This window comes from Phyllobates terribilis, unplaced genomic scaffold (assembly GCF_046119375.1).
Source record: "Phyllobates terribilis strain yellow unplaced genomic scaffold, ASM4611937v1 Scaffold_4__5_contigs__length_816908805, whole genome shotgun sequence".
NCBI lineage: Eukaryota > Metazoa > Chordata > Amphibia > Anura > Dendrobatidae > Phyllobates > Phyllobates terribilis.
Window position 1 is genome coordinate 537,723,257 of NW_027362764.1, and position 25,671 is coordinate 537,748,927.

Here is a 25,671-nt window from a genome sequence, read left to right on the forward strand (position 1 = left end):
GTTTTTTTGTGCAAACAACTCCAGAGTTGTGAATTAGTTAACCACCAAAATGAGTGGAAAAAGGCCTGCTGCTGGTGGAAAGGGGAATAGGCGTGTTGGGAAGGGGAAAAAAGGTTGTGTCCGTGGGGTAGGTGCAGAAGAAAGACCATCTTCCAGCCAAACTAAAATGTCTACTTCTTTTAGCGGACAATGTGATAAGATCCCTTTCTTACGGCCACGCCAATCGCTACAAATTCCAGATGAGGCACAAAAACAGCAGGTGCTTCAACGGATATCAAGTGCTCCTTTAAGTGGGCTCTCCTCCACATCAACTTCAACATCACAAATACTCCAGTCCTCAAAGGTGTCACCCAAATCGCACTTGCTTCCTCACAGCTCCCAAATCTCCAGCTGCCCGTCTGAGTATGAGGTAGAACAGATGGTTGAGTCTGCAGAGCTGTTTACTCATACTATAGCCTGGGAATCAGAGGTTGACTCCAGCGCTTCTGTGAATCCAGACGAGGAAATGATCTGCACTGATGCCCAGAATCTTTATGAGTCGGATCCAGGACCAGACGCAGAAGGTTCTGACCATAATGTAGACCCTCATTCCCAAACTGTAACTCCTGTTGGTGGAGACAATGAGGAAGACGATGATAAGACTCAAATACCTGATTGGAGCGACAACTTTAGTTTTTTGTCAGGGCAGGAACAGGTTGGCTCTGAGGACGACGGGTGTGATAACGCACAGGGTGATGATGATGAGGTCGGAGATCCCACTTACTGTCAACCCACAGTCAGCCAAGAGATGAGGTCAGCAGAGGAGGTGGAGGAAGATGCTAGTGACGACGAGGTCAGGTTGCGCCTTCCTGGACAGAGACGTAGTACTGGAAGCACGTCAACAACTGCATCCTCAAACACAACTCTGCCTCTCACCACAAGTCGTGGTGGCTCTTCAGGTCGCATGGGTGCTAAGCCTTGCATAGCCTGGGCATTTTTTCAGATCGATAAAGATGACCCAACTCGTGTTATCTGTAACATTTGTCAGCAAAAGCTAAGTAGAGGCCAAAAAATACATAGTTTGAGTACTTCATGCATGAACCGGCACATGGACATGAAGCATAAGTTGCAGTGGGAAGCTCAGTGTGCTACAATGCGGTCTAGCCGGCCGGGCCAACCACCGTCTGCCATATCTTGTGCATCCGCGGCCTCTTCATCCTCTGTGACTGGGGGGACAGCAGTCACACCTGTTTTGGGGCGCAGACCTGCCACCTCTTTACCCGCAACAGCCAGCATGATTGGCAGGTCATCATTTTCTTTGGAGATGGTAACACCAGCTGGTCTTGAGCGCTGTCCGACATCGATAGCACCACCTTTGGATCAAGGCAACCTAACATGTCTGCCTGCATCTTCCTCACAGACCGGCAGTTTGCCGGGGACACCCTTATCAACCCCGTCTAAGCACAATAGCCAGCCCTCGGTCCCTCAGATGTGGACAAGTAAAAGACCATTTCCTCCTAGCCATGAGAAAGCTAAGAGGTTGAATTTCACCATCTGCAAGCTCTTGGCTACAGAAATGGTGCCTTTCCGCCTGGTGGACACAGAGGATTTTCGAGACCTTATGTCCGTCGCAGTGCCCCAGTACCAGATGCCCAGTCGGCACTACTTCTCAAAGAAAGGTGTGCCTGCGCTCCACCAGCATGTCGCACACAACATCACCGCTTCTTTGAGAAACTCTGTGTGTGACAGGGTGCATTTCACCACAGACACTTGGACGAGTAGTCATGGACAGGGGCGTTACATGTCGCTGACTGGGCACTGGGTAACTATGGTGACAGCAGGACAAGGGGCTGCTGTCCAAGTCTTGCCGTCCCCACGAGTTGTGCGTCAATCCTCTTTATGTCATTTTTCCTCCACTGCTTCTGCCTCCTCAACCTCCTCTCGGTCTTCCACCTGCACCCAAAGCCTGTCTGGTCATGCCACAAGCTTTCTAACTGCGCAGAAGGGATCCTGCACACCTCCTTACTATGCTGGCAGTAGGGCTCAACGTCATCAGGCGGTTTTTACATTGAAATGTCTGGGAAATGTGAGTCACACAGCTGAGGAGTTGTGGTCAGCTCTGGAGAACCAATTTCATGAATGGTTGTCTCCACTGGACCTGAAACCAGGGAAGGCCGTGTGCGACAATGCTGCAAACCTGGGTGCGGCCCTTCGCCGGGGCAATGTCACACACGTGCCTTGTATGGCTCACGTGTTGAACCTGGTTGTCCAGCAATTTTTAGCCCACTATCCCAGACTAGATGGCCTTCTGCAGAGGGCACGGTCGCTGTGTGCTCACTTCCGCCGTTCGCATCCCGCAGCTCAGCGACTTACATCTCTACAGAAGTCGTTGGGCCTGCCACTTCACCGGCTAAAATGCGATGTGCCTACCCGGTGGAATTCAACTCTGCACATGTTGCAGCGACTGTGGCAGCACCGACAAGCCCTGGTGCAATACATTCTGACGTATAGCCTGGGCCAACGAGATTCAGAGGTGGGGCAAATCACGCTGGAGGAGTGGTCTCAGATCAGGGACCTATGCACCCTTCTGCACAGTTTTGAAATGGCGACGAAGATGTTTAGTGCTGACGATGCCATTATCAGCATGACTATTCCGGTGATTTACATGCTGGAGCACATGTTAAACAGAATTCGGAGTCAGGTGGTGGCACAAGAGGAGGTGGAGGAAGTAGAGGAGGAGGAGTTGTGTGCGGAAGGGCTAACATCTGCAAGGTCCAGACGGTCGGCAGCACCAGGGCGGCAGGCATGTGAGGGTGGGGGAGATGATTTTACCAGGGCGCATGGTAGCAGCCAAACTAGTGAGGAAGGTGCAGGAGCCCAGGAAGAAGTGGAGGACGAACTGATGGAAGACTCATCAGATGAGGGAGACCTTGATCACATTTCTGTTGTGCGAGGTTGGGGGGAGAGGACAGAGGAAGGAAGCATGATTGTTACCTCGCCACCAACACAACAGGGACTTGGTGCTCCTGGATGCGCAACACACATGAGTGCCTTCTTGCTGCACTACCTGCAACATGACCCTCGAATTGTGAGAATTAGAAATAATCCTGACTACTGGGTTGCCACACTGTTAGATCCCCGGTACAAAAGTAAATTTGCAGAAATTATTCCTGCCATAGAAAGGGATGCACGCATGCAGGAGTATCAGCAGAGACTGTTGCAGAATCTTACATGTGCTTTTCCACAAAATACCAGTGGTGCACGTAGTGAATCTCACAGTTCCAACTTGCCAACCGTGGTCTGTATGGAATTGTTCAATAAAGGGCCCAAAATTAAGATAACATAGATGGGAGAGGTCTCTATGAATAGGAATTCCTAAGTATTTGATACCCTGTGAGGGCCAGGCAAAGGGAAAGTTGGACTGGATGGAATCATATATGGATTTAGGGAGGGAGACATCGAGGGCCTCAGACTTCGCTGCATTGATTTTAAAATTTTACTATGTAACAAAGTGATCTATTTCAGCCATAACAGCAGGGATGGATATATGTGATTGAGTGATATATACTAGGACATCATCAGCAAATAGAGAGCACTTGTACTCGGTGCCTCCCACCTCAATCCACCTAATATTGGGGTTATGGCGAATTGATGAGAGCAGGTGCTCCGTCACTAGGATGTATAAGAGAGGGGGCAGAGGACATCCCTGCCTTGTCCCATTGGTGATTGTGAAAGGTGATGAAAATGTTCTGACGCACCCCCTGGGCCTTGGGACACCCGGAGCCGGACCCTTTTTGGTGGATGCTGGTGGTTGTAGTCTTTGTGGCGGCGATCCGGTTCCGTGGCTCAGGGCGGTCAAACCAGTGGCGGAACTATTTATGTGTTTTTGATGTTTAAATGTCCGACTACGCCACCCGTGGATTGCGGTCAGAGTGAACCGCCGCTACAGGGCAGACCGCTAAGGCTGGTGTTGTGGGTGCAGCAGAGCGTAGCATAACTCCCCACGGGAGGAGTATAGCCTCAGGGCAGTGTATGCGGAGGATGGGGGTGATGGTGCAGGGCAGCAGAAGTAACGACACGGAGTCAGTGATGCAGTTCAGGGCCTTTACTCACAGTTCTTATTATCCAGACCACGTCTGCAGGTAACGGCTGCCCACGTCGTACTGTGCTCACCAGGTGAGGGGCTCAGACAACTCCCAGATAACTTTGGAGCGCTTCACAGGACCCCCTTTGTGTGTCCTTTGTCTGGCCTTTCTTACCAACACTTCTGTCCGGCTGCCTCGGGCCTCCTCTTGGTAAACTTGGCGCCAGTTTCCCTGACCCTATGTGGTGCCTTCCTAGCGGGTGGAGCAAGGGGCTGCGCCACATAAAATGTCAGAGCCTCCGGTTTCTAGCTGAGGGTCGTTTCCTGCCTCCACTAGTTCGGGGACCGGTCTCCCCCTTTGGCCTGACCCCTCCACGCAGGTGGATTCGGGCGTGCGGTGGCGACTCGCCCGTCCGCACCCCTGGGATCCCTTCATTCCTCGTTCCTGGAGCCTTCTCCGCTCCTCTTCCTTCCTTCTCCCTCTTGCAGGCCTGGGCCTCTGTTACTAGGCCCGCCTCCGGAGCAGAGCTCATGCAGAGCCCCTGCTCCCTGCCACTTCTGCTCAGACTTCTCTGCACTGAACTAAGATGGTGCCCACCTTTTATACTCCCTTCTCAATGCACCCAGGAACTGCTTCCTCCCTGCTCCTGCACTGCAGGGTTCCCCTTCCTCAGTGTTCCCTCCCCCCACTCCAGCCAGGGACAGGGACTGTCATGCCCATCTCAGGGGCATATTGGTCGCCCTGCCCCACGGCAATGTGGTGTAATGCATGCAGGTGTCGGGTCCTGATCCACACTCCATCCTTATCTGAGAGTGAGATATCACACCTCTGGGTGAGGTGCAATACGTCTGTAGCAACCGAGCCCTCGGTGCTACAGTTCCATTTATCTTCAGCCTAGGTGACGTATTGTGATACAGGGCCGTGATTTTGGCTATAAAAGGGTACCCTAGACCCCTACCCCAAGCTTTTTAAGAGAATCATATATGGCGTGCCAGGAGACTCTATGGAATGCTTTCTCAGCATCCAACGAGAGTATCTACTTACAAATTTTTAACTGCATCTAGCCCAGGAAATACTTTGTGCCTAGTAGCAGTGTCTGCTAGTCAGCGGATTATCCCGGCTGTTAAGCAAGCTACACCACCTGTAGTTTGGACACTTAATTTTTTCAAAGGAAATGCTTCGGGACCACGGGATACTTAGTGAAGACCATCAGGAGGCACCCCAAGGCATAGGGGCTGGGACTGGCAGTAGGATGCCTTGCGGTGGACAGCCGAGCTCGATCCTTATAAAAGCTTTTTAACTGCAGCAGCTTTAGTGGACGCTACTGGAGCTGGAATTACGCGGCTGCTGGCATGAGACTTGCCCTCCAATAGATCCTTGTAAATGGATTTAAAGTGTATTCATTCAAATTAGAGGGACAATTTAAATTAAAAAGCTTAGAGCTGCCTCCACCACAGGGGGGCTCTCTCGACCCACCAGCGGACAGGCACCAGTATTGGGAGAGGGGGGCTGGCCGTCAGGGTTCACCGCGGCTCTGGCACAAACCCGGCGACACGGAGGTGGCACGGGCAGGAGCGGACTGGCCGTCTCGGCTTCTCACTTTTTGGATTTTAGAAGGGCATGACATGCCTATATCTGTGTCTCCCCCTCCTTTTACTCCTCCACCTCTTTTCTTTTCGCATGGCTATATGTACTTGTCACTTTTCCATGTGTTAGTTGTGTCTTCTGAGCAGTTTGTCAGCTTTTGGACACCTTTGAAGGTGTTTTCTATGTGTTTCTATGTGTTTTTGTTTGCCTGCCATTGGTTTTAACGGTGTTCGAAGGTGTTCGACGAACAGTTCGACGAACAGTTCGGCGAACACACGGGTGTTCGACGAACCGAACCGAACTCGAACACTACGGGGGTGGCTCAACACTAATGATTAGTAATTTGAAAGCTTAAAACGGTTGGTAGGGTGATTTTAACCAATCATCAAGCTTTTACTCTCCCCAGGATGACACAGGCGTAGAAAAGTCGTTTCGGATCCATGATTTGTTCATCTTTATGAATGTGAGTCTGTCTACATTATCAGTGGAGAGCCACGTGCGCTTATCTGTCAGCACACCACCAGCAGCGCTGAACACACGTTCAGACAGAACGCTGGCTGCGGGGCATGACAAGATCTCGAAGGCGTAAGTGGCTAGCTCCGGCCATTTATCCAGATTGGAAGCCCAAAAAGAGCAAGGGTCCAGTGACACAGTCGTGGCTTCAATGTTTACTTGGAGATACTCCTGTACCATCGTCTCTAGGCGTTGACTATGTGTCAGACTTCTTGTCTCCTGTGGCCTTGCAAAGGATGGGCTAAAAAAGTGGTGAAATGATTCCGCAAAATTGATGTTACCAGCAGATACTGTGGTTCTGTTACGGTTTGAGTGCTGAACACTTGACGGTCCCACGGTTGGCAAGTTGGAACTGTGAGATTCACTACGTGCACCACTGGTATTTTGTGGAAAAGCACATGTAAGATTCTGCAACAGTCTCTGCTGATACTCCTGCATGCGTGCATCCCTTTCTATGGCAGGAATAATTTCTGCAAATTTACTTTTGTACCGGGGATCTAACAGTGTGGCAACCCAGTAGTCAGGATTATTTCTAATTCTCACAATTCGAGGGTCATGTTGCAGGTAGTGCAGCAAGAAGGCACTCATGTGTGTTGCGCATCCAGGAGCACCAAGTCCCTGTTGTGTTGGTGGCGAGGTAACAATCATGCTTCCTTCCTCTGTCCTCTCCCCCCAACCTCGCACAACAGAAATGTGATCAAGGTCTCCCTCATCTGATGAGTCTTCCATCAGTTCGTCCTCCACTTCTTCCTGGGCTCCTGCACCTCCCTCACTAGTTTGGCTGCTACCATGCACCCTGGTAAAACCATCTCCCCCACCCTCACATGCCTGCCGCCTTGGTGCTGCCGACCGTCTGGACCTTGCAGATGTTAGCCCTTCCGCATACAACTCCTCCTCCTCTACTTCCTCCACCTCCTCTTGTGCCACCACCTGACTCCGAATTCTGTTTAACATGTGCTCCAGCATGTAAATCACCGGAATAGTCATGCTGATAATGGCATCGTCAGCACTAAACATCTTCGTCGCCATTTCAAAACTGTGCAGAAGGGTGCATAGGTCCCTGATCTGAGACCACTCCTCCAGCGTGATTTGCCCCACCTCTGAATCTCGTTGGCCCAGGCTATACGTCAGAAGGTATTGCACCAGGGCTTGTCGGTGCTGCCACAGTCGCTGCAACATGTGCAGAGTTGAATTCCACCGGGTAGGCACATCGCATTTTAGCCGGTGAAGTGGCAGGCCCAACGACTTCTGTAGAGATGTAAGTCGCTGAGCTGCGGGATGCGAACGGCGGAAGTGAGCACACAGCGACCGTGCCCTCTGCAGAAGGCCATCTAGTCTGGGATAGTGGGCTAAAAATTGCTGGACAACCAGGTTCAACACGTGAGCCATACAAGGCACGTGTGTGACATTGCCCCGGCGAAGGGCCGCACCCAGGTTTGCAGCATTGTCGCACACGGCCTTCCCTGGTTTCAGGTCCAGTGGAGACAACCATTCATGAAATTGGTTCTCCAGAGCTGACCACAACTCCTCAGCTGTGTGACTCACATTTCCCAGACATTTCAATGTAAAAACCGCCTGATGACATTGAGCCCTACTGCCAGCATAGTAAGGAGGTGTGCAGGATCCCTTCTGCGCAGTTAGAAAGCTTGTGGCATGACCAGACAGGCTTTGGGTGCAGGTGGAAGACCGAGAAGAGGTTGAGGAGGCAGAAGCAGTGGAGGAACTTTGACATAAAGAGGATTGACGCACAACTCGTGGGGACGGCAAGACTTGGACAGCAGCCCCTTGTCCTGCTGTCACCATAGTTACCCAGTGCCCAGTCAGCGACATGTAACGCCCCTGTCCATGCCTACTCGTCCAAGTGTCTGTGGTGAAATGCACCCTGTCACACACAGAGTTTCTCAAAGAAGCGGTGATGTTGTGTGCGACATGCTGGTGGAGCGCAGGCACACCTTTCTTTGAGAAGTAGTGCCGACTGGGCATCTGGTACTGGGGCACTGCGACGGACATAAGGTCTCGAAAATCCTCTGTGTCCACCAGGCGGAAAGGCAGCATTTCTGTAGCCAAGAGCTTGCAGATGGTGAAATTCAACCTCTTAGCTTTCTCATGGCTAGGAGGAAATGGTCTTTTACTTGTCCACATCTGAGGGACCGAGGGCTGGCTATTGTGCTTAGACGGGGTTGATAAGGGTGTCCCCGGCAAACTGCCGGTCTGTGAGAAAGATGCAGGCGGACATGTTAGGTTGCCTTGATCCAAAGGTGGTGCTATCGATGTCGGACAGCGCTCAACACCAGCTGGTGTTACCACCTCCAAAGAAAATGATGACCTGCCAATCACGCTGGCTGTTGCGGGTAAAGAGGTGGCAGGTCTGCGCCCCAAAACAGGTGTGACTGCTGTCCCCCCAGTCACAGAGGATGAAGAGGCCGCGGATGCACAAGATATGGCAGACGGCGGCTGGCCCGGCCGGCTAGGCCGCATTGCAGCACACTGAGCTTCCCACTGCAACTTATGCTTCATGTCCATGTGCCGGTTCATGCATGAAGTACTCAAACTATGTATTTTTTGGCCTCTACTTAGCTTTTGCTGACAAATGTTACAGATAACACGAGTTGGGTCATCTTTATCGATCTGAAAAAATGCCCAGGCTATGCAAGGCTTAGCACCCATGCGACCTGAAGAGCCACCACGACTTGTGGTGAGAGGCAGAGTTGTGTTTGAGGATGCAGTTGTTGACGTGCTTCCAGTACTACGTCTCTGTCCAGGAAGGCGCAACCTGACCTCGTCGTCACTAGCATCTTCCTCCACCTCCTCTGCTGACCTCATCTCTTGGCTGACTGTGGGTTGACAGTAAGTGGGATCTCCAACCTCATCATCATCACCCTGTGTGTTATCACACCCGTCGTCCTCAGAGCCAACCTGTTCCTGCCGTGACAAAAAACTAAAGTTGTCGCTCCAATCAGGTATTTGAGTCTTATCATCGTCTTCCTCATTGTCTCCACCAACAGGAGTTACAGTTTGGGAATGTGGGTCTACATTATGGTCAGAACCTTCTGCGTCTGGTCCTGGATCCGACTCATAAAGATTCTGGGCATCAGTGCAGATCATTTCCTCGTCTGGATTCACAGAAGCGCTGGAGTCGACCTCTGATTCCCAGGCTATAGTATAAGTAAACAGCTCTGCAGACTCAACCATCTGTTCTACCTCATACTCAGACGGGCAGCTGGAGATTTGGGAGCTGTGAGGAAGCAAGTGCGATTGGGGTGACACCTTTGAGGACTGGAGTATTTGTGATGTTGAAGTTGATGTGGAGGAGAGCCCACTTAAAGGAGCACTTGATATCCGTTGAAGCACCTGCTGTTTTTGTGCCTCATCTGGAATTTGTAGCGTTTGGCGTGGCCGTAAGAAAGGGATCTTATCACATTGTCCGCTAAAAGAAGTAGACATTTTAGTTTGGCTGGAAGATGGTCTTTCTTCTGCAGATGTTACTGTTGCTTTAACACCTACCCCACGGACACAACCTTTTTTCCCCTTCCCAACACGCCTATTCCCCTTTCCACCAGCAGCAGGCCTTTTTACACTCATTTTGGTGGTTAACTAATTCACAAATCTGGAGTTGTTTGCACAAAAAAACAATGGATGGGAACCGAGCAGAGCTGAGTGGCCAAACTGTGGTATTAGGCCAAAACTATTGGCTGGGTTAGATGCAGAAAAAAATTATATTCAATTTGCAACCTGATGGAGGTCTGTATAGATGGATTAATATAACAAGTCCCACACACAGCTAGAAGCCCAATATTTTTTCAGAGGTAGATGCAGAAAAAAATATATTCAGCTTGCAACCTGATGGAGGTCAGTATAGATGGACTAATACAACAAGTCCCACACACAGCTAGAAGCCCAATATTTTTTCAGAGCTAGATGCAGAAAAAAATATATTCAGTTTGCAACCTGATGGAGGTCTGTATAGATGGATTAATAGAACAAGTCCCACACACAGCTAGAAGCCCAATACTTTTTCAGAGGTAGATGCAGAAAAAAATATATTCAGTTTGCAACCTGATGGAGGTCAGTATAGATGGACTAATACAATAAGTCCCACACACAGCTAGAAGCTCAATATTTTTTCAGAGGTAGATGCAGAAAAAAATATATTCAGTTTGCAACCTGATGGAGGTCAGTATAGATGGACTAATACAACAAGTCCCACACACAGCTAGAAGCCCAATATTTTTTCAGAGGTAGATGCAGAAAAAAATATATTCAGTTTGCAACCTGATGGAGGTCTGTATAGATGGATTAATAGAACAAGTCCCACACACAGCTAGAAGCCCAATATTTTTTCAGAGGTAGATGCAGAAAAAAATATATTCAGTTTGCAACCTGATGGAGGTCTGTATAGATGGATTAATAGAACAAGTCCCACACACAGCTAGAAGCTCAATATTTTTTCAGAGGTAGATGCAGAAAAAAATATATTCAGTTTGCAACCTGATGGAGGTCTGTATAGATGGATTAATAGAACAAGTCCCACACACAGCTAGAAGCCCAATATTTTTTCAGAGGTAGATGCAGAAAAAAATATATTCAGTTTGCAACCTGATGGAGGTCTGTATAGATGGATTAATAGAACAAGTCCCACACACAGCTAGAAGCCCAATATTTTTTCAGAGGTAGATGCAGAAAAAAATATATTCAGTTTGCAACCTGATGGATGTCTGTATAGATGGATTAATAGAACAAGTCCCACACACAGCTAGAAGCCCAATATTTTTTCAGAGGTAGATGCAGAAAAAATATATTCAGTTTGCAACCTGATGGAGGTCTGTATAGATGGATTAATAGAACAAGTCCAACACACAGCTAGAAGCCCAATATTTTTTCAGAGGTAGATGCAGAAAAAAATATATTCAGTTTGCAACCTGATGGAGGTCTGTATAGATGGATTAATAGAACAAGTCCCACACACAGCTAGAAGCCCAATATTTTTTCAGAGCTAGATGCAGAAAAAAATTATATTCAATTTGCAACCTGATGGAGGTCAGTATAGATGGACTAATAGAATGATGCTATGCCCAAAAGATTTTACTTCACTAGGTGCAGTAAAAAAATTGGTATTCTATACACAGGTGGTATATCTTGCAACACAGATAGGCTACTCCACTGACTAACACACTCTGCAATAGGCCAAAAAGGATTAGCTTTGCTAGATTCAGCCAAATGCTGTGAAAAAAACTTGCACAGCACTGGCACAGACCTGCCTGGCAAAAACTGATAGGAACTGATGTAACCTAGTCCTGAAAAGGACTCCAATTACAATTAGTCTTTACTCCCACAATCTATCTATTTAAGAGCACAGACCTGCCTGATAAAAGTCGTAGGAAATACTGTAATCTAGTCCTTAAAAGGACTGCAATCACAACTATTCCCTACTCCCAAGCTATCTGTAGATTTGTGCGAAAATTGGCTTGAAATTAACAAGGTATAGCGCACACAGCAACAGCGGTGCCGTCTAACACGCAGCTGCAGCAGTGAGAAAATGGTGGCGATGGGGAAAATGGCTTGGTCTTATAGGGCAAGGACATGTGACATACACTGCCAATGACACATGCCCTTGCTTGTGTGAAAAAAAGCACTTCGCTCCGTGTGTGCACTGCTGATAGGCTGACAGATTGCACCTCCCCACTGCAAATGCGGGAAAGAGAAAAAAAAATGGAGATCTTTATTGTTCCTGCAGAGATCCATCCCCTGCCCCTCCCCCCACCCCGCTGTACACTCAAACTGCGTATTAACATTAATTTTCATCATTACTGAGAAAAAATCCAGTTATGATTTTGGTGCACGAACAGTTATCGAACATAACCTCGAACAGCCGAATTTTTCTCAAATTGTTCGTGTTCGCCGAACGGCTCGAACACTGCCCAAAACAGCTCGAATTTGAGATTGGCGAACAGTTCGAGTAGAACAACGCTCATCTCTAGTCACAAGCACTTTCCAAGTGATGCTAATCGCTTGGAAAGCGCTTGTCAATCCGCATGCGGAAATGTCAGTGAATAACGCTCCATTTCCGCATGTCCCTGGCAGGAAAACGCATGTACAATCCGCATGCGTTTTTTTCTGCCAGGGAGATGCAGAAACGCTCAGGAAAAAATCCTGAGCATTTCTGCATCGTGGGCACATAGTCTTAAGGGCATTGTGAAAAAAATATTTATCATATATTTTTACATAGAATAAGTTAATTTTACAGTGCTATTTAACTATTGAATTAAATAACTACAGAGACTTAAAGAAGCTAGACTGCAGTTTGCCAAAATGTATGTGAATAAGCCAAAATCTTTCTGGGAAAGCATCATGTGGATAGATGAGACCAAGATAAATCTTTATGATAAAGCACATGATTCTACTTTTTACCGAAAACGGAATGAGGCCTACAAAGAAAACAACACAGTATCTATAGTTAAATATGGTGGAGGTTCAAAGATGTTTTGGGGTTGTTTTTCTTCCTCTGGCACTGGATACCTTGACTGTGTGCAAGGCATCATGAAATCTGGAGATTATCAAAGAACTTTGGGTTGCAATGTACTGTTCAGTGTCAGAAAGCTGGGTTTGCATCCTAAGTCATGTGTCTTCCAGCAGAACAATGACCCCAAACATACTTCAAGAAACAGCCAGAAATTAATTGAAACAAAGCGCTGGAGAGTTTTGAAGTGGCCAGCAATGAGTCCGTATCTAAATTCTGTTTAACCTCTGTGGAGAGATCTTAAGGCAATGTGCCCACGTAGCAGATTTGATGCAGAGCGTTTTTGCCTCTCTCTGGCAGAAAAAAATTCATGCAGATTTACATGCATTTTTTCTGCCAGAGAGAAGCGTTTTTTCTGCGTTTTTAAATGCGTTTTCGCATACGTTTTTTCAAGCAGTTTTCCAAGCGATTTTAGCATCACTTGGAAAAGTGCTTGACAAGTTGGTCACACTATATAAATCCATGCAACCGGCATGGATTTATATAGTGTGACCAAGTAATAGTTAAAAAAAGAATAAGAATGGTAAAAAATAAAAAAAAAAGAATATAGTTACCTTCCGATGTCCTCCCGGTGTTTTGTCCACACCGTCCGGTCTCTTGCAATGCTCGTGGTGGTGTGAAGGACCTGCGGTGACGTCATTGAGTCATCTGATGGGTCACATGACTCAGTGACGTCATGGCAGGTCCTTCACAACAGCGCGAGCATTGCATTTAGACTGGACGGCGTGGACTTTATTTTTTATTTTAAATTCTTTTTTTTACAGATTCTATGGTACCCAGGTCTGGATGAGAGTCTCCTCTCCTCCAGACTTGGGTACCATTCGCACATTAGAAAGCACCAATTACGCAAGTACAGATGCAGTCTTGCGGAATTGGCGCGTTCTAATGCAAGTCAATGGTGGCGATTACACTGCTTGTCCGCAAAATTAATGGACATGCTGCGTATTTTGGAGCGCAGCATAAACGCTGCGGAAAAATACGCAGCATGGGCATTGAAAGTGCGGAATTGCATTGGAGACCATGGGGGAAGGTTTACCAAGTGTTTCCCAAACGTTTACGCTGCGGAAATTCCGCAGCATAAACGCTTGGAAAACGCATCGTGTGCACACAGCCTAGAATTGCTGTTGGGAGAAAGCATCCTTCAAATATGAGAGACATGGAGCAGTTTGTAAAAGAAAGGTGGTCCAAAATTCCAATTGAGAGGTGTAAGAAGCTTTGTGATGGTTATAGGAAGCAATTGATTGCAGTTATTTATTCCAAAGGATGTGCAACCAAATATTAAACCCTTTCCGATGTGGTACGTAATAGTACGCACCATGTCGGTACCCCCTGTTCAGTGCGGGCTCCGGCGCTAAGCCCGAACTAAACCGAGCACATGTCAGCTGATTTATACAGCTGACATGTGCCTGCAACAGCCGCGGGTGGAATTGCGATCCACCCGCGGCTGTTAACCAGTTAAATGCCGCTGTCAATCTCTGACAGCGGCATTTAACTCGCACTTATGGGAAGCAGGTCCTAAGCCCCGCCCATCGGTGACCCCGTGACATGATCGCGGGTCACCGATGCGTGGGCATGACAACCCGGGGTCTGCATCAGACCCCTGTGGTTGTCATGTCTCGCTTGCTATGAGCGCCACCCAGTGGTCGGCGCTCATAGCAAGTGAGCATTTCTACTACATAGAGGCGATCTGTTCATCGCCTCTATGTAGCAGAGGCAATCGGACTGTTGCTGCTTCTAGTTTCCTATGGAGACTATTTAAGCATACAAAAAGTGTAAAAAAAATATATATATATATTATAAAAATTAAAAAATCTAATAGTTTAAATCAGTCCCCTTTTGCCCAATTCAAAATAAAAATATAAACCCCACATACACATATTTGGTATTGCCGCGTTCATAATCGCCCGATCTATCAATATAAAAAAATAATTAATCCGATCGGTAAACGGCGTAATGAGAAAAAAATTCCAAACGCCAGAGTTACAACATTGCAATAAAATGCAATAACGGGCGATCAAGCCATTGAATCTACCCCAAAATAGAATCAATAAAAACATCAGCATGGCGCAAAAAATAAGCCCTCAACTGGCCCCAGATCCTGAAAAATGGAGACGCTATGGGTCTCTGTAAATGGTGCCATTTTTCTTTTTTTTTTAAGCAAACTTTGGAATTTTTTTTCACCACTTAAATAAAAAAGAACCTATACATGTTTGGTGTCTACAAACTCGTAATGACCTGGAGAATAATAATGGCCGGTCTTTTAGCATTCAGTGAACGTGGTAAAAAAAAAACAACTGTCAAATTGCATTTTTTTTTTGTAATTTCATCTCACTTGGATTTTTTTCCCGTTTTCCAGTACACAATATGGTAAAACCAGTGATGGCGTTTAAAAGTACAACTCGTCCCGCAAAAAATAAGCCCTCACATGGTCATATTGAAGAAAAAATAAAAAAGTTCTGGTTCTGGAAAGAAGGGGAGCAAAAAAACGAAAACACAAAAACGGAAAATGCTCCGGTCATTAAGGGGTTAAGTTGAGAGTGCCAAAAATTTTGTCCGGACCATTTTTGAGGTTTTGTGTGACATTATTTCCAATTTGGGAGGAAGACTTCATTTTCTAGAACAATTTCAAGGATGCCAACATTTTTAGCCATGACTGTATATAATTTTTGAAATTGTCAAAATTAATTTCTAGTTTAATAATTTTTAATAATTCGGTGGGTTTCTTCACTGTTTTAAGCATGAAATTTCCTTTTTGAAGATCACTCAGAAATGTAATAATTTTATACAATGTTCATGTATTTAATATAATTTATTTTGGGATTGTGCCAGTAGTGGCAGTAGTAAAACATGTGGAATACACACATATTTAGCATTAGTAAACTTGTGATTTTCCCCAAAATCTCTGCAATTTGCGACATCATAACTTGGGATCTGAGCTTCCCTAATGCATGGGAACAAGAAAACAATTCATTTGATTGGTTCATATATAAAATGTGAAATAAACGTTAAACTGATACTAAACAGCAAAAAATATCCGGTTGCGTCAGCAAGTTTTGCACCTAGTATTAGTGAAAGCATTTATCATATACTTAAGATATAGACTTACTTAGAAAAGTGCAGACCAAATATTATGGGGTTAAATCAGATGCTGATCTTCAGTTTTGAGTCACAAATAATGAATTGACCAATCAATTCAGATGAACTTTTACAAAAATGTGTTAATTGTAAATTAGAGTATTTGTAGATTTTTGTTTTAAAAATGTAAAAAATGTTTTTAAAAGTTAATACAGCATATCACCAACCAATGAAACAAAAATATCATCAATATATTTGCAACAGGCAGTGATTTTTTGACTGATGATTATAGCAGACTTTTTTTTTTCTGGAATTACACTATAAATTAATTTGAGCACAAAGGAAGTGTCCTACTATGAGATATTAAACAATCCTGAAACAGGTCATTATGAAACAGTGCCAGAATTCATTTTTGTAAGTGTACATTATCGAATAGAGGAAAAGACCATAGGATGTCATCATTAGAGATGAGAGTTGTTCGACTCGAACTGTTCGCCAATCTCAAATTCGAGCTGTTTTGGGCGGTGTTCGAGCCGTTCGGCGAACACGAACGATTTGAGAAAAATTCGGCTGTTCGAGGTTATGTTCGATAACTGTTCGTGCACCAAAATCATAACTGGATTTTTTCTCAGTAATGATGAAAATGAATGTTAATACGCAATTTGAGTGTACAGCGGGGTGGGGGGAGGGGCAGGGGATGGATCTCTGCAGGAATAATGAAGATCTCCATTTTTTTTTCTCTTTCCCGCATTTACAGTGGGGAGGTACAATCTGTCAGCCTATCAGCAGGGCACACACGGAGCGAAGTGCTTTTTTTCACACAAGCAAGGGCATGTGTCATTGGCAGTGTATGTCACATGTCCTTGCCCTATAAGACCAAGCCATTTTCCCCGTCGCCACCATTTTCTCACTGCTGCAGCTGCGTGTTAGACGGCACCGCTGTTGCTGTGTGCGCTATACCTTGTTAATGTCAAGCCAATTTTCGCACAAATCTACAGATAGCTTGGGAGTAGGGAATAGATGTGATTGCAGTCCTTTTAAGGACTAGGTTACAGCATTTCCTACGACTTTTATCAGGCAGGTCTGTGCTCTTAAATAGATAGATTGTGGGAGTAAAGACTAATTGAAATTGCAGTCCTTTTCAGGACTAGGTTACATCAGTTCCTATCAGTTTTTGCCAGGCAGGTCTGTGCCAGTGCTGTGCAAGTTTTTTTCACAGCATTTGGCTGAATCTAGCAAAGCTAATCCTTTTTGGCCTATTGCAGAGTGTGTTAGTCAGTGGAGTAGCCTATCTGTGTTGCAAGATATACCACCTGTGTATAGAATACCAATTTTTTTACTGCACATAGTGAAGTAAAATCTTTTGGGCTAGATCATTCTATTAGTCCATCTATACTGACCTCCATCAGGTTGCAAACTGAATATATTTTTTTTCTGCATCTACCTCTGAAAAAATATTGGGCTTCTAGCTGTGTGTGGGACTTGTTCTATTAATCCATATATACAGACCTCCATCAGGTTGCAAACTGAATATAATTTTTTTCTGCATCTACCTCTGAAAAAATATTTGGGCTTCTAGCTGTGTGTGGGACTTGTTCTATTAATCCATCTATACAGACCTCCATCAGGTTGCAAACTGAATATAATTTTTTTCTGCATCTACCTCTGAAAAAAATATTTGGGCTTCTAGCTGTGTGTGGGACTTGTTCTATTAATCCATCTATACAGACCTCCATCAGGTTGCAAACTGAATATAATTTTTTTCTGCATCTACCTCTGAAAAAATATTTGGGCTTTTAGCTGTTTGTGGGACTTGTTCTATTAGTCCATCTATACTGACCTCCATCAGGTTGCAAACTGAATATAATTTTTTTCTGCATCTAGCTCTGAAAAAATATTTGGCCTTCTAGCAGTGTGTGGGACTTTCTCTATTAGTCCATCTTTACTGACCTCCATCAGGTTGCAAACTGAATATATTTTTTTTCTGCATCTACCTCTGAAAAAATATTGGGCTTCTAGCAGTGTGTGGGACTTTCTCTATTAGTCCATCTATACTGACCTCCATCACGCTGCAAATTCAAAATAATTTTTTGTCTGCATCTAGCTCTGAAAAAATATTTGGCCTTCTAGCAGTGTGTGGGACTTTCTCTATTAGTCCATCTATACTGACCTCCATCAGGTTGCAAATTAAAAATAATTTTTATCTGCATCTACCTCTGAAAAAATATTTGGGCTTCTAGCTGTGTGTGGGACTTGTTCTATTAGTCCATCTATACTGACCTCCATCAGGTTGCAAACTGAATATAATTTTTTTCTGCATCTAGCTCTGAAAAAATATTTGGCCTTCTAGCAGTGTGTGGGACTTTCTCTATTAGTCCATCTATACTGACCTCCATCAGGTTGCAAATTAAAAATAATTTTTATCTGCATCTAGCTCTGAAAAAATATTTGGCCTTCTAGCAGTGTGTGGGACTTTCTCTATTAGTCCATCTATACTGACCTCCATCAGGTTGCAAATTAAAAATAATTTTTTGTCTGCATCTAGCTCTGAAAAAATATTTGGCCTTCTAGCAGTGTGTGGGACTTTCTCTATTAGTCCATCTATACTGACCTCCATCAGGTTGCAAATTCAAAATAATTTTTTGTCTGCATCTAGCTCTGAAAAAATATTTGACCTTCTAGCAGTGTGTGGGACTTTCTCTATTAGTCCATCTATACTGACCTCCATCAGGCTGCAAATTACAAATAATTTTTATCTGCATCTACCTCTGAAAAAATATTTGGCCTTGTAGCTGTGTGTGGGACTTGTTCTATTAGTCCATCTGTACTGACCTCCATCAGGTTGCAAACTGAATATAATTTTTTTCTGCATCTAGCTCTGAAAAAATATTTGGCCTTCTAGCAGTGTGTGGGACTTTCTCTATTAGTCCATCTATACTGACCTCCATCAGGTTGCAAATTAAAAATAATTTATATCTGCATCTAGCTCTGAAATTAATATTTGGCCTTCTAGCAGTGTGTGGGACTTTCTCTACTAGTCCATCTATACTGACCTCCATCAGGTTGCAAATTAAAAATAATTTTTTGTCTGCATCTAGCTCTGAAAAAATATTTGGCCTTCTAGCAGTGTGTGGGACTTTCTCTATTAGTCCATCTATACTGACCTCCATCAGGTTGCAAATTAAAAATAATTTTTATCTGCATCTACGTCTGAAAAAATATTTGGGCTTCTAGCTGTGTGTGGGACTTGTTCTATTAGTCCATCTATACTGACCTCCATCAGGTTGCAAACTGAATATAATTTTTTTCTGCATCTAGCTCTGAAAATATATTTGGCCTTCTAGCAGTGTGTGGGACTTTCTCTATTAGTCCATCTATACTGACCTCCATCAGGTTGCAAATTAAAAATAATTTATATCTGCATCTAGCTCTGAAATTAATATTTGGCCTTCTAGCAGTGTGTGGGACTTTCTCTACTAGTCCATCTATACTGACCTCCATCAGGTTGCAAATTAAAAATAATTCTTTGTCTGCATCTAGCTCTGAAAAAATATTTGGCCTTCTAGCAGTGTGTGGAACTTTCTCTATTAGTCCATCTATACTGACCTCCATCAGGTTGCAAACTGAATATATTTTTTTTCTGCATCTACCTCTGAAAAAATATTGGGCTTCTAGCTGTGTGTGGGACTTGTTCTATTAATCCATCTATACAGACATCCATCAGGTTGCAAACTGAATATAATTTTTTTCTGCATCTACCTCTGAAAAAATATTTGGGCTTCTAGCTGTGTGTGGGACTTGTTCTATTAATCCATCTATACAGACCTCCATCAGGTTGCAAACTGAATATAATTTTTTTCTGCATCTACCTCTGAAAAAATATTTGGTCTTCTAGCTGTGTGTGGGACTTGTTCTATTAGTCCATCTATACTGACCTCCATCAGGTTGCAAATTAAAAATAATTTTTATCTGCATCTAGCTCTGAAAAAATATTTGGCCTTCTAGCAGTGTGTGGGACTTTCTCTATTAGTCCATCTATACTGACCTCCATCAGGTTGCAAATTAAAAATAATTTTTTGTCTGCATCTAGCTCTGAAAAAATATTTGGCCTTCTAGCAGTGTGTGGGACTTTCTCTATTAGTCCATCTATACTGACCTCCATCAGGTTGCAAATTCAAAATAATTTTTTGTCTGCATCTAGCTCTGAAAAAATATTTGACCTTCTAGCAGTGTGTGGGACTTTCTCTATTAGTCCATTTATACTGACCTCCATCAGGCTGCAAATTAAAAATAATTTTTATCTGCATCTACCTCTGAAAAAATATTTGGCCTTCTAGCTGTGTGTGGGACTTGTTCTATTAGTCCATCTATACTGACCTCCATCAGGTTGCAAACTGAATATAATTTTTTTCTGCATCTAGCTCTGAAAAAATATTTGGCCTTCTAGCAGTGTGTGGGACTTTCTCTATTAGTCCATCTATACTGACCTCCATCAGGTTGCAAATTAAAAATAATTTATATCTGCATCTAGCTCTGAAATTAATATTTGGCCTTCTAGCAGTGTGTGGGACTTTCTCTACTAGTCCATCTATACTGACCTCCATCAGGTTGCAAATTAAAAATAATTTTTTGTCTGCATCTAGCTCTGAAAAAATATTGGGACTTCTAGCTGTGTGTGGGACTTGTTCTATTAATCCATCTATACAGACATCCATCAGGTTGCAAACTGAATATAATTTTTTTCTGCATCTACCTCTGAAAAAATATTTGGGCTTCTAGCTGTGTGTGTGACTTGTTCTATTAATCCATCTATACAGACCTCCATCAGTTTGCAAACTGAATATAATTTTTTTCTGCATCTACCTCTGAAAAAATATTTGGGCTTCTAGCTGTGTGTGGGACTTGTTCTATTAGTCCATCTATACTGACCTCCATCAGGTTGCAAATTAAAAATAATTTTTATCTGCATCTAGCTCTGAAAAAATATTTGGCCTTCTAGCAGTGTGTGGGACTTTCTCTATTAGTCCATTTATACTGACCTCCATCAGGTTGCAAATTAAAAATAATTTTTTGTCTGCATCTAGCTCTGAAAAAATATTTGGCCTTCTAGCAGTGTGTGGGACTTTCTCTATTAGTCCATCTATACTGACCTCCATCAGGTTGCAAATTCAAAATAATTTTTTGTCTGCATCTAGCTCTGAAAAGATATTTGGCCTTCTAGCAGTGTGTGGGACTTTCTCTATTAGTCCATCTATACTGACCTCCATCAGGCTGCAAATTAAAAATAATTTTTATCTGCATCTACCTCTGAAAAAATATTTGGCCTTCTAGCTGTGTGTGGGACTTGTTTTATTAGTCCATCTATACTGACCTCCATCAGGTTGCAAACTGAATATAATTTTTTGTCTGCATCTAGCTCTGAAAAAATATTTGGCCTTCTAGCAGTGTGTGGGACTTTCTCTATTAGTCCATCTATACTGACCTCCATCAGGTTGCAAATTAAAAATAATTTTTTGTCTGCATCTAGCTCTGAAAAAATATTTGGCCTTCTAGCAGTGTGTGGGACTTTCTCTATTAGTCCATCTATACTGACCTCCATCAGGTTGCAAACTGAATACAATTTTTTTCTGCATCTACCTCTGAAAAAATATTTGGGCTTCTAGCTGTGTGTGGGACTTGTTCTATTAGTCCTTCTATACTGACCTCCATCAGGTTGCAAATTGAATATAATTTTTTTCTGCATCTAACCCAGCCAATAGTTTTGGCCTAATACCACAGTTTGGCCACTCAGCTCTGCTCCGTTCCCATCCATTGTTTTTTTGTGCAAACAACTCCAGAGTTGTGAATTAGTTAACCACCAAAATGAGTGGAAAAAGGCCTGCTGCTGGTGGAAAGGGGAATAGGCGTGTTGGGAAGGGGAAAAAAGGTTGTGTCCATGGGGTAGGTGTTAAAGCAACAGTAACATCTGCAGATGAAAGACCATCTTCCAGCCAAACTAAAATGTCTACTTCTTTTAGCGGACAATGTGATAAGATCCCTTTCTTACGGCCACGCCAATCGCTACAAATTCCAGATGAGGCACAAAAACAGCAGGTGCTTCAACGGATATCAAGTGCTCCTTTAAGTGGGCTCTCCTCCACATCAACTTCAACATCACAAATACTCCAGTCCTCAAAGGTGTCACCCCAATCGCACTTGCTTCCTCACAGCTCCCAAATCTCCAGCTGCCCGTCTGAGTACGAGGTAGAACAGATGGTTGAGTCTGCAGAGCTGTTTACTCATACTATAGCCTGGGAATCAGAGGTCGACTCCAGCGCTTCTGTGAATCCAGACGAGGAAATGATCTGCACTGATGCCCAGAATCTTTATGAGTCGGATCCAGGACCAGACGCAGAAGGTTCTGACCATAATGTAGACCCTCATTCCCAAACTGTAACTCCTGTTGGTGGAGACAATGAGGAAGACGATGATGAGACTCAAATACCTGATTGGAGCGACAACTTTAGTTTTTTGTCAGGGCAGGAACAGGTTGGCTCTGAGGACGACGGGTGTGATAACGCACAGGGTGATGATGATGAGGTTGGAGATCCCACTTACTGTCAACCCACAGTCAGCCAAGAGATGAGGTCAGCAGAGGAGGTGGAGGAAGATGCTAGTGACGACGAGGTCAGGTTGCGCCTTCCTGGACAGAGACGTAGTACTGGAAGCACGTCAACAACTGCATACTGAAACACAACTCTGCCTCTCACCACAAGTCGTGGTGGCTCTTCAGGTCGCATGGGTGCTAAGCTTTGCATAGCCTGGGCATTTTTTCTGATCGATAAAGATGACCCAACTCGTGTTATCTGTAACATTTGTCAGCAAAAGCTAAGTAGAGGCCAAAAAATACATAGTTTGAGTACTTCATGCATGAACCGGCACATGGACATGAAGCATAAGTTGCAGTGGGAAGCTCAGTGTGCTACAATGCGGCCTAGCCGGCCGGGCCAACCACCGTCTGCCATATCTTGTGCATCCGCGGCCTCTTCATCCTCTGTGACTGGGGGGACAGCAGTCACACCTGTTTTGGGGCGTAGACCTGCCATCTCTTTACCCTCAACAGCCAGCGTGATTGGCACGTCATCATTTTCTTTGGAGGTGGTAACACCAGCTGGTGTTGAGCGCTGGCCGACATCGATAGCACCACCTTTGGATCAAGGCAACCTAACATGTCCGCCTGCATCTTCCTCACAGACCGGCAGTTTGCCGGGGACACCCTTATCAACCCCGTCTAAGCACAATAGCCAGCCCTCGGTCCCTCAGATGTGGACAAGTAAAAGACCATTTCCTCCTAGCCATGAGAAAGCTAAGAGGTTGAATTTCACCATCTGTAAGCTCTTGGCTACAGAAATGCTGCCTTTCCGCCTGGTGGACACAGAGGATTTTCGAGACCTTACGTCCGTCGCAGTGCCCCAGTACCAGATGCTCAGTCGGCACTACTTCTCAAAGAAAGGTGTGCCTGCGCTCCACCAGCATGTCGCACACAACATCACCGCTTCATTGAGAAACTCTGTGTGTGACAGGGTGCATTTCACCACAGACACTTGGACGAGTAGGCATGGACAGGGGCGTTACATGTCGCTGACTGGGCACTGGGTAACTATGGTGACAGCAGGACAAGGGGCTGCTGTTCAAGTCTTGCCGTCCCCACGAGTTGTGCGTCAATCCTCTTTATGTCAAAGTTCCTCCACTGCTTCTGCCTCCTCAACCTCCTCTCGGTCTTCCACCTGCACCCAAAGCCTGTCTGGTCATGCCACAAGCTTTCTAACTGCGCAGAAGGGATCCTGCACACCTCCTTACTATGCTGGCAGTAGGGCTCAACGTCATCAGGCGGTTTTTACTTTGAAATGTCTGGGAAATGTGAGTCACACAGCTGAGGAGTTGTGGTCAGCTCTGGAGAACCAATTTCATGAATGGTTGTCTCCACTGGACCTGAAACCAGGGAAGGCCGTGTGCGACAATACTGCAAACCTGGGTACGGCCCTTCACCGGGGTAATGTCACACACGTGCCTTGTATGGCTCACGTGTTGAACCTGGTTGTCCAGCAATTTTTAGCCCACTATCCCAGACTAGATGGCCTTCTGCAGAGGGCACGGTCGCTGTGTGCTCACTTCCGCCGTTCGCATCCCGCAGCTCAGCGACTTACATCTCTACAGAAGTCGTTGGGCCTGCCACTTCACTGGCTAAAATGCGATGTGCCTACCCGGTGGAATTCAACTCCGCACATGTTGCAGCGACTGTGGCAGCACCGACAAGCCCTGGTGCAATACGTTCTGATGTATATCCTGGGCCAACGAGATCCAGAGGTGGGGCAAATCACGCTGGAGGAGTGGTCTCAGATCAGGGACCTATGCACCCTTCTGCACAGTTTTGAAATGGCGACGAAGATGTTTAGTGCTGACGATGCCATTATCAGCATGACTATTCCGGTGATTTACATGCTGGAGCACATGTTAAACAGAATTCAGAGTCAGGTGGTGGCACAAGAGGAGGTGGAGGAAGTAGAGGAGGAGGAGTTGTATGCAGAAGGGCTAAGATCTGCAAGGTCCAGACGGTCGGCAGCACCAAGGCGGCAGGCATGTGAGGGTGGGCGAGATGGTTTTACCAGGGTGCATGGCTGCAGCCAAACTAGTGAGGAAGGTGCAGGAGCCCAGGAAGAAGTGGAGGACGAACTGATGGAAGACTCATCAGATGAGGGAGACCTTGATCACATTTCTGTTGTGCGAGGTTGGGGGGCGAGGACAGAAGAAGGAAGCATGATTGTTACCTCGCCATCAACACAACAGGGACTTGGTGCTCCTGGATGCGCAACACACATGAGTGCCTTCTTGCTGCACTACCTGCAACATGACCCTCGAATTGTGAGAATTAGAAATAATCCTGACTACTGGGTTGCCACACTGTTAGATCCCCGGTACAAAAGTAAATTTTCAGAAATTATTCCTGCCATAGAAAGGGATGCACGCATGCAGGAGTATTAGCAGAGACTGTTGCAGAATCTTACATGTGCTTTTCCACAAAACAACAGTGGTGCACGTAGTGAATCTCACAGTTCCAACTTGCCAACCGTGGGACCGTCAAGTGTTCAGCACTCAAACCGTAACAGAACCACAGTATCTGCTGGTAACATCAATTTTGCGGAATCATTTCACCACTTCTTTAGCCCATCCTTTGCAAGGCCACAGGAGACAAGAAGTCTGACACATAGTCAACGCCTAGAGACGATGGTACAGGAGTATCTCCAAGTAAACATTGAAGCCATGACTGTGTCACTGGACCCTTGCTCTTTATGGGCTTCCAATCTGGATAAATGGCCGGAGCTAGCCACTTATGCCTTGGAGATCTTGTCATGCCCCGCAGCCAGCGTTCTGTCTGAACGTGTGTTCAGCGCTGCTGGTGGTGGGCTGACAGATAAGCGCACGTGGCTCTCCACTGATAATGTAGACAGACTCACGTTCATAAAGATGAACAAATCATGGATCCGAAACGACTTTTCTACCCCTGTGTCATCCTGGGGAGAGTAAAACCTTGATGATTGGTTAAAATCACCCTACCAACCGTTTTAAGCTTTCAAATTACTAATCATGTTTATCTGTATCTTGGCTGGAAAATAATTTGGGATTTGTAGCAGTGTGCAGCACTGATTCTATTAGGCCATCTATAATAAGCTCCACCAGATTTAAAATTACTAATCATGTTTATCTATATCTTGACTGGAAAATAATTTGGGCTTTGTAGCAGTGTGCAGCACTGATCCTATTAGGCCATCTATACTAAGCTCCACCAGATTTAAAATTAATAATAATTTTTTGCTGCATCTAGCCCGGAAAATAATTTTGGGGCTCCGAGATGCGCAAGACACATAAGTGCCTTCT